Genomic DNA, 14,101 nt, shown 5'->3' on the forward strand with positions numbered 1-14,101 from the left:
AAGGTGAGCCTGAGCGCCATCACGGCCTCCTTAGTGTCCCCCTTGATGGTGAGGACGCCCTTGCTTCCTGGCATCTTCATGAGGTTGTAGGCCGGATGGGTCGCCGCCATGAATTGAGCGAGAGTTGGGTACCCGAGGATGGCGTTGTATGGGAGACCGATGCGGGCGATGTCGAAGTCCACCAGCTCGGTGCGGTAGTTGTCACGTGTGCCGAAGGTGACAGGGAGGCCGATCTGCCCTAGTGAGTGGGTAGCTCCACCACCCACTCCCGAAAAGGGCTTGCTGAGGTTGAGCCGCTCGAGCGGCACATGAAGAAGGCTGAAGGCTTCTACGGAGAGCAAGTTGAGGCCGGCACCGCCGTCGATGAGGGTCTTGGTGACGGCCACATTGCAGATGGTGGGCGTGCAGAGCATTGGGAGCATGCCAGAGCCGGTGGTGGAGCCGGGGTGGTCTTCTGAGCCAAAGGTGAGGTCGGCCTCTGGGGCATCCCAACCTGGCGGTGCCCCCGGGCGCTTGGAGGCGGCCCCGATCTGACGGAGGAACGGTTTGACATGGCGATCTGAAGGCGGTGCTTGAGAGCCGCCCAGCAGGGCCGCGACCGCATGGTGCGCTGGCACCGCGTAGCGATCGGTGAAGAGGTCACGGAGCTCCCCCCAGGAAGCCACTGTGGATCCCGGGAGGTTGAGCAGCCAGGCGTGCGGCTCGCCGGCAACGGCCATGGGGAACCAGTTGGCCATGATCTTGTCGTTGCCTCTGGCTTTGAGGACAGCCTCCTCGTACGCCAGCAGGAACAGCGTCGGGTCTGCCGCGCCGTCGTAATGTGGCGGCATCTCCGGCTTGAACTTGGTCTGCCACCGCACTCGGCGCAGGGCGGGGGCCAGGGTTCGGTACTCAGATGCCCCGCCGCCGATGTCGGTAGCAGAGGTGGGTGGCGTGGCATCCGCCATGGGAGCGAAGTGCGGTGGCGCGGGGCGCAGGTTGGTGGAGAGGAGCTCCGGCGCACCCCCTACCTGGCGCGCCAAATGTCGGATGTGGGGTTCCGGCAAACCCTTAAGGTTCGAACACTGGGGTGCGCACGAAGTCTTTCCCTCCTACCGATCTATGCCCTAGCTCGCTAAGATCTCGCGGACGAACTCGACGAACTCGCAACACAGAAAGACACGAGGTTTATACTGGTTCGGGCCACCGTTCTGGTGTAATACCCTACTCCAGTGTGGTGGTGGATTGCCTCTAGGGCTCATGATGAACAGTACAAGGGAAGAACAACCTCCTGAGGTTGAGGTGTTCTTGTGGCTAGGGTAGGCTCTCAATCGGGTTGGATCAAGCTAAGATGAGATGCCCCTACTATGGTGGCTAGCTCTACTTATATAGGCCCTGGTCCTCTTCCCAAATATCGAGCGAGAAGGGAGCCAACAACGGCGGGCAAATTTGAAGGGGGACAGCTAGTACAAGCTATCCTGACAAAAGCGGTCTTCGCCTGCGAAAAGCTCTGGTGGTGACGCCGTCTTGGGCTCCACGATGACCTCCGTCTTGCCGTCCTCCTGGTCTTGGTCTCGTTGCACCAATATAGCAACCTTTGCCTGATGCCTCGGTACTCTTCGCCTGCGCTGGCCTCCTTAGCACCAAAGAGGAAATAAGGACGCTGCGCGCGTTGGCGCCCGCCTGGCGCCCGCCTGGTGTCGTTCGTCATGGCTCACGTCCCGAGAGCCTCATGAGGTTTGACCCGCCTTGATATCTCTGCTCCTCATGAGCCTGCCTGGCTAGGCCACTCTAGAGGAGGTCTTGCGTCGTCCGCCTCGCGAGGCTTGGACCCTCGCGAGGGTCTTGGATGCCTTGTTGATGAAGATGGGCCGTACGGCCTGCTGGCTTAGCCACGCCGTGGGCCGCAAAGCAAGTCTGGGGACCGCCGTTCCCAGAACACCGACACATTGCAAGAAAGATCAATCTAATAGGCCAAACCAAACTGATAATTCGAAGAGACCTGCAAAGATAACCAATCATACATAAAAGAATTCAGAGAAGATTCAAATACTCTTCATAGATAAACTTGATCATAAACCCACAATTCATCGGTCTCAACAAACACACCGCAAAAGAAGATTACATCGAATAGATCTCCACGAGAATCGTGGAGAACTTTGTATTGAGATCCAAAAAGAGAGAAGAAGCCATCTGGCTAATAACTATGGACCCGAAGGGCTGAGGTAAACTACTCACACATCATCGAAGAGGCTATGGCGTTGATGTAGAAGCCCTCCGTGATCGATGCCCCCTTCGGCGGAGCTCCGGAAAAGGCCCCAAGATGGGATCTCACGGGTATAGAAGGTTGCGGCGGTGGAATTAGGTTTTTGGCTCCGTATCTGGTAGTTTGGGGGTACGTAGGTATATATAGGAGGAAGAAGTACGTCGGTGGAGCAACGTGGGGCCCACGAGGGTGGAGGGCGCACCTGGGGGGGGGGGGGTAGGCGCCCCCCTACCTCGTGCCTTCCTCGTTGATGTCTTGACGTAGGGTCCAAGTCCTCTGGATCACGTTTGTTCCGAAAATCACATTCCCGAAGGTTTCATTCCGTTTGGACTCCGTTTGATATTCTTTTTCTGCAAAACTCTGAAATAGGCAAAAAATAGCAATTCTGGGCTGGGCCTCCGGTTAATAGGTTAGTCCCAAAAATAATATAAAAGTGTATAATAAAGCCCATTAATGTCCAAAACAGAATTTAATATAGCATGGAACAATAAAAAATTATAGATACGTTGGAGACGTATCAACCCGCTGGGGGTGTCTTCAAACTCTGTTGAATGCTGGCCGAGGGCCTTTTGCTATGTAAATTGTCTTTGCCGATTTCCGACTTGTCTTGCTTTTCTGCTCCTTTGGCTTTTTCCTTTGCCGCCTTCCCTTGGCTGGCGTCTTGCCAACCGGACAGCCGCTCTGCGGACTGTGGTTGGGTCAAGTACTTGGCCATTTCTGGGAAGGTAAGTACTTTGGCCATAGGTAGAGCATAGTAGCAAGTTAAGTTAGAAACCGGCCGGACGGCTGTTCAACAGCCGGTCGGCGAGGCGAGGAGCCGGCTTGGCCTATGCGAATGTTGTGGTCCTTAGCCATTTTTCGTGTGGGCACCGTTTCCTGCCTTTAGCTCTTGCCAGCCGGACAGTCGCTCTGCGAGCTGCAGCTTATGGCAAGAGAGGGCTTAGGTGCCAGCACACTACTTGTCCGACTGCAGGTAGCATTGGCATAACACAAGGCGGCAAGCCCCCCGGGCCGACTGGTCGAACCCGGTGCCAGGCAAAATAATGAAACATTCATAGGCATAGAACTTATCATATAGATAAAAAAGGTAGCCCCCGAGTGCTCCTCGAGGGACCTGATGTCTTAGCGCTTAATACAAAAGGTAGCGTGGTACATACTGAATCAACTGTAAAATCTTCGGAGGAGGTTTGCATTCCATGGGCACTTCGATTCCTTGCCGGAGTCGTCTCTCTTGCGTGCTCTGGGTTTCTGCGCATCGATGAGATAGTAGGAGTCATTGCCCAAAGCTTTGCTGATGATGAACGGGCCTTCCCAAGGGGCTGAGAGCTTGTGCTGGCCAGTTGTTCGCTGGATCAGCCGGAGCACAAGGTCTCCCTCTTGGAAGGATCTTGGCTTGACCTTCCGACTGTGGTAGCAGCATAGACTCTGCTGGTAGATGGCGGACCGGCTGAGTGCCAACAGCCGGTCCTCTTCCAGCAGATCGACACCGTCTTCGCGTGCTTCTTTCGCCTCCGCCTCCATGTACATGGTGACGCGAGGTGAGTCAAACTCAATGTCAGTTGGGATGACGGCCTCAGCACCATACACGAGAAAGAATGGAGTGAAGCCGGTTGATTTGTTCGGAGTGGTGTGGAGGCTCCAGAGGACGGCTGGCAGCTCATCGATCCAGTAGCCGGCCGACCCGCTCCAGTGGCTCGACCAGTCGGGGCTTGATGCCGCAGAGGATGAGGCCGTTTGCTCGCTCAACTTGGCCGTTTGACTGCGGATGGGAAACGGACGCTAAGTCCAGTCGGATGCCCTGTGTCATGCAAAAACGGGCCAAGGCTCCTTTGGCAAAGTTCGTGTCGTTGTCTGTGATGATGCTGTGTGGCACACTGTATCGGACGGTGATATCTGCAATGAAGGTCACAGCAGTCGGACCATTCAGTTTCTTGATTGGCTTCGCTTCAATCCACTTGGCGAATATGTCCACGGCGACAAGAAGATGGGTCATGCCGTCGCGTGCTGTCTTGAATGGTCCCACCATGTCCAGCCCCCACACGGCAAAAGGCCAGGTGAGGGGGATGGTCTTTAGTGCAGAAGTCGGCAGATGTTGCTTGGAACTGAACTTCTAGCACCCTTTGCAATGCTTGACCAGCTCTTCGGCGTCTTGCAAAGCAGTCGGCCAGAAGAAACCATGGTGGAAAGCTTTGGCGACAAGGGATCTGGAGGCCGCGTGGTGGCCGCACTCGCCTTGGTGGATATCTTTGAGGATTGATTTGCCCTTCTCCGGTTCTACGCAGTGCTGGAAGACTCCAGTCACGCTGCGTCTGACCAGCTCTCTGTTTACTATCGTGTAGGCTCCTGCTAAGCGCTGCACTTGCCGGGCCGAGATCTCATCGGCCGGCAGCTCTCTGTTCACCAGAAACTTGAGGATGGGCTGCGCCCATGATGGTGCTTGAATTTCTTCTACTGCTACTACATCCACTTGTACTAGGGCGGTTGGGTTGGGAGGCGGTGGGTCGGTGGTTGCCGCTTGCTGCATTGTTGAAGTCCCCAGGCCGACTGCTGCAGCCCCCGGGCCGCTTGGTGAAGTCCCCGGGCCGACTGCTGCAGCCTCCGGGCCAGGTTGTGAAGCCCCGGGTCGGGTTGTGAAGTCCCGGGCCGGGTGCGCCTGCTGCAGTCCCCGTGCCGCCTGCCGAAGTTCCCAGGCCGGCTGCTGAAGTCCCCAGGCCGGCAGCTGCAGCCTCCGTGCCGCCTGCCGAAGTCCCCGGGCCGGCTGCTACAGCCCCCGAGTCGGATCCGACTGCTTCGGGAGGAGCCGGCACGAAGATGGGCTCAGATTCTGGGGAAGGCTTGATTGACGGCTTGCGGAGGCACTGAAGGGACACGCCGGCTGGTATTGCTTGATGGGTGGAGCCGATCCGTGCCAGGGCATCAGCTTGCTCGTTGTCGTTCCGTGGCACGTGAAGGAACTCGCACCCTTCAAAGTATCCGCTGAGCTGCTGGACGAGGAAGCGGTAGCTCGCCATGTTTGCATCCTTGGCATCCCAGTCGCCAAACGACTATTGGACCACCAAGTCTGAGTCGCCATAGCACAGGATCCGGCGGATGCCAAGTTCTATGGCCAGCCGAAGCCCGTGTACGAGCGCCTCATACTCGGCCACGTTGTTGGAGGCGGCAAAGTGGATTTGCAATGTGTATCTGAGCTTGTTGCCTTTGGGAGAGGTAAGGATGATGCCGGATCCCAAACCGGTGCGCATCTTCGAGCCATCGAAGTGCATCCGCCAATGAGTGGAGTCCGGAGCTGGCAGCAGGTACTGGGTCTCGGCCCAGTCGACGAGGAAGTCGGCCAGTGCTTGGGACTTGATGGCGGTGCGTGGCTGGTAGAAGATGTTGTAGGGGGCCAACTCGATGGCCCACTTGGCCACTCGGCCAGATGCATCTCGGCTTCCAATGATCTCAGCAAGCGGAGCAATGCAGACAACCGTGATTGGGTGCTCATGAAAGTATGGCTTCATTTTGTTGGCGGCAAAGTGCACGCCGTAGCACATCTTTTGGTAATGGGGGTAGTTCTTCTTGGAGGCTGACAGTACCTCTCTCAAGTAGTACACAGGCCTCTGGACAGGCAGTGCTTTGCCGTCTTCTTTGCGCTCTACCACCACGACCGTGCTGACCACCCGGCTAGTGGCGGCGATGTAGAGGAGCATGGGCTCTTTAACAGCTGGGGCGGCCAGAACAGGCGGCGTGGTCAACATTTTCTTGAGTTGGAGAAAAGCCTCGTCCTCCTTGTCGTTCCACTCAAAATGAGTGGTTTTCTTCATGAGCTGGTACAAGGGAAGAGCCTTATCGCCCAACCGACTGATGAACCGGCTGATGGATGCCAAGTAGCCGGTAAACTTCTGGACGTCTCGCAGTCGGGTGGGCCTCTCCATCCTCTCGATGGCCTTGATCTTGACAGGGTTGCACTCAATGCCGCGTTCTAAGACCAGGAAGCCAAGGAGCTGGCCGGCTGGTACTCCAAAGACACATTTTTCTAGGTTGAGCTTGATCTGAAACCTGCGGAGATTTTCAAAAGATTCCTTGAGATCTTCCAAGAGGGTACCGCGCTTCTCCGTCTTCACCACAATGTTGTCTACATAGACATGGGCATTCCTGCCGAGTTGCTTGAGGAGGCACTTCTGCATGCAACGCTGAAACGTGGCACCGGCATTTCTCAAGCCGAATGTCATGGTTAGGTAGCAGAAGGCTCCGAATGGCGTGATGAAGGCGGTCTTCAGGCGGTCTGCCAGGTTCAACTTGATCTGATGGTAGCCTGAGTAGGCATCCAAGAAACTCGACAGCTCGCATCCGGCTGTGGAGTCTATCACTTGGTCAACCCGGGGTAACATGAACGGGTCCTTGGGGAAGGCTTTATTGAGACTGGTGTAATCAATGCACATGCACCACTTGTTATTCTTCTTTAGTACGAGGACTGGATTGGCAAGCCATTCTGGGAAGAAAACTTCCATGATAAAGTCGGCTGCCAACAGGCGGGCGATCTCTTCTCCGACGATTCTTCTCTTTTCCTCCGACTGTCGGCGGAGGGGTTGTTTGACTGATTTGGCATTTGCTCTGACATGTAGCTTGTGCTCGGCGAAATCCGTCAGAACACCGGCATGTCTTTGGGAGACCATGCAAAGATGTCCGGATTCTCACGGAGGAAGTCGACGAGCTCGCTTTCCTATTTGCCATCAAGGTTAGCACCTATGACGGCGTGCCTCTCCGGGTGCTCAGGGTCCAAAGGGATCTTCTTTGTTTCTTTGGCTGGCTGGAAGGAGCCCTGGGTCTCTGACTTTTTGGGTTCTGGTGACAGGTCCGTCTGCTTGCTGGCCATGGCCACCACCCGGTCCAGGACCTTCTTCTCAGTGGCAATCACAAGGGACTCGGCCAGCCGGCTGCTGGCTGCAGCACAGGCGGACGACTTCTCATAATCCCCACTGATCGTGATAATGCCCTTGGTTCCTGGCATCTTCATCTTGAGGTAGGCGTAATGCGACATAGCCATGAACTTGGCCAGAGTAGGTCGGCCAAGTAGCGCATGATAAGGGCTCTCAGGGTCGACTACCTCAAACCAAATTGCTTCGCGGCGGAAGTGGTCTTTGTCTTCGAAAAGGACATCCATCTTGATCTTGCCGATTGGTGAGCAAGAAAGGCCGGGCATAAATGCCATGAAACACAGTCCGACTGGGCAGCAACTGCTTCTCTTTGATATTCAACTTCTCCATGGTATCGTGGTAAAGGATGTTGATGCTGCTACCGCCATCTATTAGGACCTGAGAGAAACGAGCAACTCACTTCTCTGTGGCAAAGGTGGCATCCAGCACCAAGGCATAGGAGCCTGGGGAAGGCATCACTTCCGGGTGGTCAGCACGGCTCCAACTGATTTGCTTCTCTGACCAGTGCATGAACTCTGGAGTAGTTGAGGCAACTGCATTCACTTCACGGTGCTGCTGACGCCGGCTGTGTCTGTCGTTGGCCACGCTGGTGAAGACAACGTAGGCACCATGTTGTTCAGGGAACTCATCCTGGATTGCACCGACTGCTGGACAGGCGGCCGGTTGCTGAGAAGGCGGAGGCAGCGGGCCGGCAGGCGGGGGAGGCAGTCCTCCCTTGGCGATGCGGACGAGCCAGTGGCATCTCCGGGTCGTATGGTTGGACGGCTTCGCACCGCTGTGGAACTTGCCGGGGGCATCTAGGGTCTGCTCAAAGGAGAAAGCTGGCAACCAAGTAGGCTTGTCGCCCTTCTGGCGCTTGGGGAGTGGTTGTCCTTCAGGTTGCTGGTCCTCAATTGCCGCCACCTGACGGCTGGTGGAAGCCGGCTGCGGGGCCTTGCGCTTGTTGTCGTTCGGCTGCTGGCGCCGACTGTTGTCTTCGGCCGGTGTTCGAGGGGTCGGTGGGAGTACTTTCCCGGAAGCATCCACTCGGAGCTCCGACTTCATGGAGGAGTTGGCAGTGGCGTACTTGTCTGCTATGATCAGCAGTTCATCGAGTGTGGCCGGCTCGTCGCAGAGGAGTCGGTGCTTGAGTAAGGTGCCCTCTCGGCACCCGGTGGTGAAGTACTCAATTGCTTGGACCTCATGCACCCCTTCGCAGGAGTTGCGCAGTTCAGCCCACCGCGTCAGGTAGTCGCGGGTGGACTCGTCAGGGCCTTGAACACACAGCGAGAGCTGGCAGGGCTTGGGCGGCCGCTTGTAGGTGTTGGTGAAGTGGCGGACGAAGACCTCAGTGAAATCTACCCAGCTGTTGATGCTGCGGGGCTTCAGGCTGTTCAGCCATGTCCGTGCCGTGCCCTGGAGCATGAGCGGAACGTATTTTACGGCAACACACTTGTTGCCGTTCGCTATGCTGACTGTTGTGGAGTAGTCAACCAACCAATGCTCCGGCTTCACGGCGCTGTTGTACTTGGGTGTGTCTCGTGGGAGCGAGAACCCTTTGGGGAAGGGCTTGTCCCGGATGCGGGGCCGAAACAAGGCGGTCCCATCGCGTCATCTTCTTCTAGCGCCTGGGATCGAGCAAGGCTGTCGATCCGGTGGCGCGCGTCGTTCTCTCCGACTCCTTCTCGGCGGCCCAACTGGTCGCCGAGTGTCGGGTGCTCTATAGGCGGCAGGGAGGCGCGCCTCTCCCTACGCGGAGGGGGAGGCAACGGATAGTCGTCCCATCGTTCCACTGTTCGCGGGCGGCCATCTTGGTCACGCTCGATGGTGAGACGTGTGCGGTTGGGGCTGGCAGCCGGCTCTTTGTCTCGTTTGTCGCGGACGCCGCCTGTGGGCGTCCGGGAGGTCTCTCCTTGATCTCGGTGAGGGGGCGGGTTCTCAACCCGCTGGTCGGGTCCTTCAGCGCGGCAGCCGGCTTCTTGTTGCCCGGCAGCCGCGTCAATGAGTTGCTGAACGCGCTCCGTCATGCAGCGGCGCTCGTCGCCCTCGAGGTGGTCCAGCTCATCCGCTGCCGCCTGGGCAGCTCGTATGTTCTCCATGGGCGTGGCATAGACAGGGCGATCTACCCCGAATATGCTGGCGACGGCAACGCCGCGCTGCCGGACCGTGCCGATGCGGCTGGGCCCGCCAGGAGCTGGCGTGCCACCAACAGCGCGGTCTATCTCACGCTGGTAGGCCTCTGAGAGGTGCCTCATGGTGGCCAACTTCTTGGCACTTTCGACGAGCGAGACGCGGCGGGCTTCCAGCGTCTCGGCGTCAGCATCTTTGGCAATGGGTGCAGACATATTTCGTAGCACCGCCTGGAGCGGGTCTTGGGCACCCCCACCACAGGCTCCGTTGTGGCTGATGATGAGCACCTCCATGACGGTGCTTCCGCCGCTGTCGGCGTGAGGGAGAGGGTCGTCGATGACCACCACGTTGGTGGGGAAGGCGTCAAGGGACGCGGTGTCGTAGTCGACAAGCATCGAGGCGGTGGAGCCGATTGACTCCAGGTCAGAGGCTGGCTCGTTGGCGATGTTGAGCTTGCGAAGGAGGTCAAGAAGGCAGGTCTCGGAGCTGGCTGCTCCCGCATCGGGCGCGGGATCGTCGGGGAGGCGGATCTCGCCAATGAAGTCAGCGAGGTAGCTCGCCACGTAGGCGAGCTCAGCGCCATGCAGCGTGTGGGGGCAAGCGCCGTCAGGCGTGCCGGGCTGGCTGCGCTCGCTAGGGAGGAACAAGGTTCCCGTCCAAAACAGATCTCCGGACAACGGTGCACCTAGCCCCATGGTGGGCGCCAAATGTCAGGGGTGTCGTGCGACATATGCCAAGGGATGACTTACCATTGAGGGGGCTAATAATATGTTGCCGGTGCCAGGAAACGGGATAAGGCGCAAACATGCCCGCCGGCGAATCTTACCCAGGTTTGGGGCTCTCCTAGGAGATAACACCCCTACTCCTGCTCTGCGGGGTCTCCGCATGATCACTCAAGCAACAACGGCGGCTACAAGCTTGCTCCATGAGCTGTTTCTCTAGAGGGGGAATAAGAACAAGGCTAGCCTAGCTTCCTCTTTCTATACGTGGGTATGGGTGAACCAAAGTCTCAACGAGGCTGAACCCCTCTGCATGGGTGCCCTGGGGGGTTTATATAGGCCTACCCCCAGGGGTACAAAGGTAATCTGGCCGGGTGTAGGACCCGGCTGTCAGTGACTGTGGTCGCCGGCTTCTCCGCCGGCCGCTGGGGGCCGCCACCTGGTGGGCCCTGTTGGCTGTCTCATACTTAGCCGACACGCTGTGCCCGCCGCTGGCGGTGTCGGATCTCGGGTTCCGGCAAAACCCTTAAGGTTCAAACTCTGGGGTGCGCGCGAAGATCTCTCCCTTACAGATCACGCCCTCACTCGCTTCGTGATCTCTAGGCTAGCTCGACGAACTCACAACACAAGGGATACAAGATTTATATTGGTTCGGGCCACCATTGTGGTGTAATACCCTCCTCCAGTGTGGTGGTGGTGGATTGCCTCTTGGGCTAGGGATGAACAGTACAAGGGGAAAAACAGCCTCCTGAGGCGAGGTGTTCTTGTGCTTGGTGAATTTGTGTGGGTGTGAGGATTCGATCAGCTCAGGCTTCGTTTTCTCTACTGTGGTGGCTAGACCTATTTATAGAGGCCCTGGTCCTCTTCCCAAATATTGAGCGGGAAGGGATCCCACAACGGCCAATTTGAAAGGGGACAACTAGTACAACATATCCTGACAAAAGTAGTCTTCGCCTGCCAAAGGCTCTGGTGGTGACGCCGTCTTGGGCTCCACGGTGATCTCTGTCCTGCCGTCCTGCTGGTCCTGGTCTCGTTGCACCGATAGGGAAACCTTTGCTTGATGCCTCGGAACTCCTCGCCTGCGCTTGCCTCCTTAGCACCAAAGAGGAAACAAGGACACTATGCGCGCTGGCGCCCGCCTGGTCTCGATTGTCATGGCTCACATCACTAGAACCTCGCGAGGTTTGCCTTGCCTTGATCTCTCCGCCCCTCGCGAGCCAGCCTGGTGAGGCCGCTCCCGAGGAGGTCTTGTGTTGTCCGCCTCGCGAGGCTTGGCCCCTCGCGAGGGTCTTGAAAGCTTGTTGGTGAAGATGGGCCGTACAGGCCTGCTCGCAGAGCCACGCCGTGGGCCACAGGCACGCAAGTCTGGGGACCCCCGTTCCCAGGACGCCGACAGTAGCCCCCGGGCCCAAGGCGCGCTCGGGCTTGGCTTCGAGGCGAAGCCAAAGGGCAAGTACGGAGCGCCGCGGGCCCCCAATAGCCCGCGGCCTTGGTCGACGCATGGCGGTTGATTGGAAGTGGGCGTCTCCGCTTCCCCACGCTGCCTTGATACCCGCCTGGCTAGGCGGCCACCGCAGTCTACATGGTTTCCTCCTCCTTGTTGCGGCGCGCTCCCCCAATTCTTCCGCTTCCTCGAAACTCACCTCCTTCTCCCAATCCAATCTGAGTTAATCTCTCCCATCGCCATGGCGCCAGATCAGATGGAGAAAGGGAAGGAGCCCGTGTCCTCTGCCGAACTGCATCTGGCCATTGAGCCCGCCGATGGCAGGTCGCTGGTGCTTAACCAAGAAGCCATGGACAAGGTGCGCCCCATGCTCGCCTCCAGCTTCAATGAGTAGGGGAAAATGGTGGCCTGGCCTGCGTCTCGTGCTCGCATTGACCGGTCAGCCACCGAGGTTCCATTCTTCATCGACGCCCTTTGGGCCGGCCTGGTTCCTCCTTTCTCCGCCTTCTTCAACGCAGTGCTTTCCCATTATCAGATCCACATGCTGCACCTTGATCCCCAATCCTCGACACTTCTTGCCGTCTTCGCCTTTGTTTGCGAGGCCATGGTTGGCATTGCTCCTTCCGTGGCCCTTCTTCGCCACTTATTCTCGTTGCACTAGACTGATCCCCGACAGACCTCGGGATGCCTAGGCTTCCAGGCCATGGCGGCGACGGCCGGCGCGGTAATCGACTTTGAGCTTCCGCCATCCACAAGCGAATTTCGGACGCGGTGGGTATTTGTTGATGTCAGAGTGCGCAGCCCCCTGCTCTCTTCTTCGTCGGCGCCCGCCATTCCCAACTCCGGTTGGTGCCACCAGAGGCTCGCCAATCCTTGCCTTGTCCCCGTCTGGCTCAGGTTGAAGATGCTAAAAGACCGCGGCGTGACTGCGCCTATGGTGGTGAAGGAGTTCGTCCGGCGCCAGGTCGCTCCGCTTCAGCGACACTCTCGACCGATGTGGGCCTTGCTCAGTGGCAATGACCACATGAGACTTCAGGAGTCCGGGCTCCCCCTTGAGGCGCGGCGAACGGTGCTCGAGGTCCTGACGGGCGCCCCGTTGCCTGACGACTTGTCGGGGAAGAGTTGTCTTCTGTACCGCTGCTCGAACAAGGTGCAATTCGTGGAGCACATGCCCTCCTTTGATGAGTGGGGGCTACGTCCAGTGGGCCTGGTGGGGCCCTGTGAGAACCCCATCATCGTGGTCCCTCTCCTTGCCACCAGCCCCGATCCTGCCCCAAGAGTGGATGCTGGGGGGCAAGTATCATCGGAGGCCGGTGGCGCTAGTGCAGACGTGTCGACGCAGCCTGAGGCTCCCGAGGCGTCATCCTCGGGAACCCGGGATCCCAACGCTAGGGAGGCAGCTGAGGAGGCGACACAACCTGCTGTTCCCAAGGTCGAAGCCCCTGAGGCCTCGGCAGGCTGCTGCGAGGCGGAGCCCATCAGCTTCCCCCAGCTTGGCGCCCCTGAGGCCTCCGTGGGCGTTTCTCCAGTTGCGCCCCGAGATGGTCCCCATGTTCACCGCTTCGGCCGGCTCCGCGTGGACTTCGAGGAGCTCCGCAAGAGGAAGGAATCTCCAAGCTGCAGCGGTGGCGCCTTCGGGCCGCTGTAGCGGAGGAAGTATATCGCCATTGACGAGTAAGTACCTTATCATTGTGATTCTTTGAGTGCTGCTTCTCTTCCTGACGATGGCTCTTCAGGATCCCTTCCGCCAGGGCCGCGGAATCTCCTGAGAAACGGCCTCCTCTCGCCCCGTCTCCCCCACTAGACCTGAGCGCTACGAGCCTGCACGCCGCCCCGGCATGGGACTAGCCGGGGAAGCCGGCCCGCCAGCGGGGTGCCTTGAGCTCACGCCTTCGTCGCCTCCTCTTGTCGGCCTTGCTTGGAGCACGGCCAGTGTGCCAAGGGCCCCTCCCCTGGTCTTGGACTGCGGTTGGTTGGCTTCGATCCTGGGGTCCTCTTCAGGTGGCGGGTCTCTGTTTGCTCGGGCCTCTCGTGAGGCCTGGCCAGCAACCAAGTGGGTGCCAGCCCCCAGCCCCCTGCTGAGAGGGGGTGAGCAGCTTCGGGCCTCCTCTGCGGCCCTCGCGGCGGAGGACGGAGTCAGCAGCATGCTCAAGTCAGCGCAAGGAGGGAGCATCGTCCGCCACGAGCTCTTTCGGGAGGCGTTGGGCGCGATGAACCAGCTTGGTGAAGAGCTCGTGAATGTGGATGCGCGCCTCATGGCCGAGGATCTCCGGTTGGCGGAGGAGCGGCATAAGCTAAAGGTGGCTATCAACCTCGGGCGCCACCAGCACGAGCTTGATAACGTGAAGGCCGAGGCTTCCCTCGCAGACTCACGACAGGCCTGCTCCCGAGCTCAGGAAGAGGCCCGGGAAGCCGACCGCCGTCGCGAGGCCGCGGAGAAGCGCGCGTGGGAGCTCCAAGCCTGGAGCGCCTCCTTGGAGCAGCAAGTGGAGGCACGCAGAGCCGCCCTCGCATCATTGAGGGGGACGCCTGCCGAAGAGGAAGAGATCGGGAAGCGCGAGGAGGCGTTGGCGCTGGAAGCCGTGGAGCGTAGCCTTGAGCTTGAGCGACTGGAAACGAGGGAGCGTCAGGTTGCCCAAGCGGAGGATGCTGTTGGCGCGCGCGAGGC

The sequence above is a fragment of the Aegilops tauschii genome, chromosome 5 (genome assembly GCF_002575655.3).
Source record: "Aegilops tauschii subsp. strangulata cultivar AL8/78 chromosome 5, Aet v6.0, whole genome shotgun sequence".
NCBI classification, from domain to species: domain Eukaryota; kingdom Viridiplantae; phylum Streptophyta; class Magnoliopsida; order Poales; family Poaceae; genus Aegilops; species Aegilops tauschii.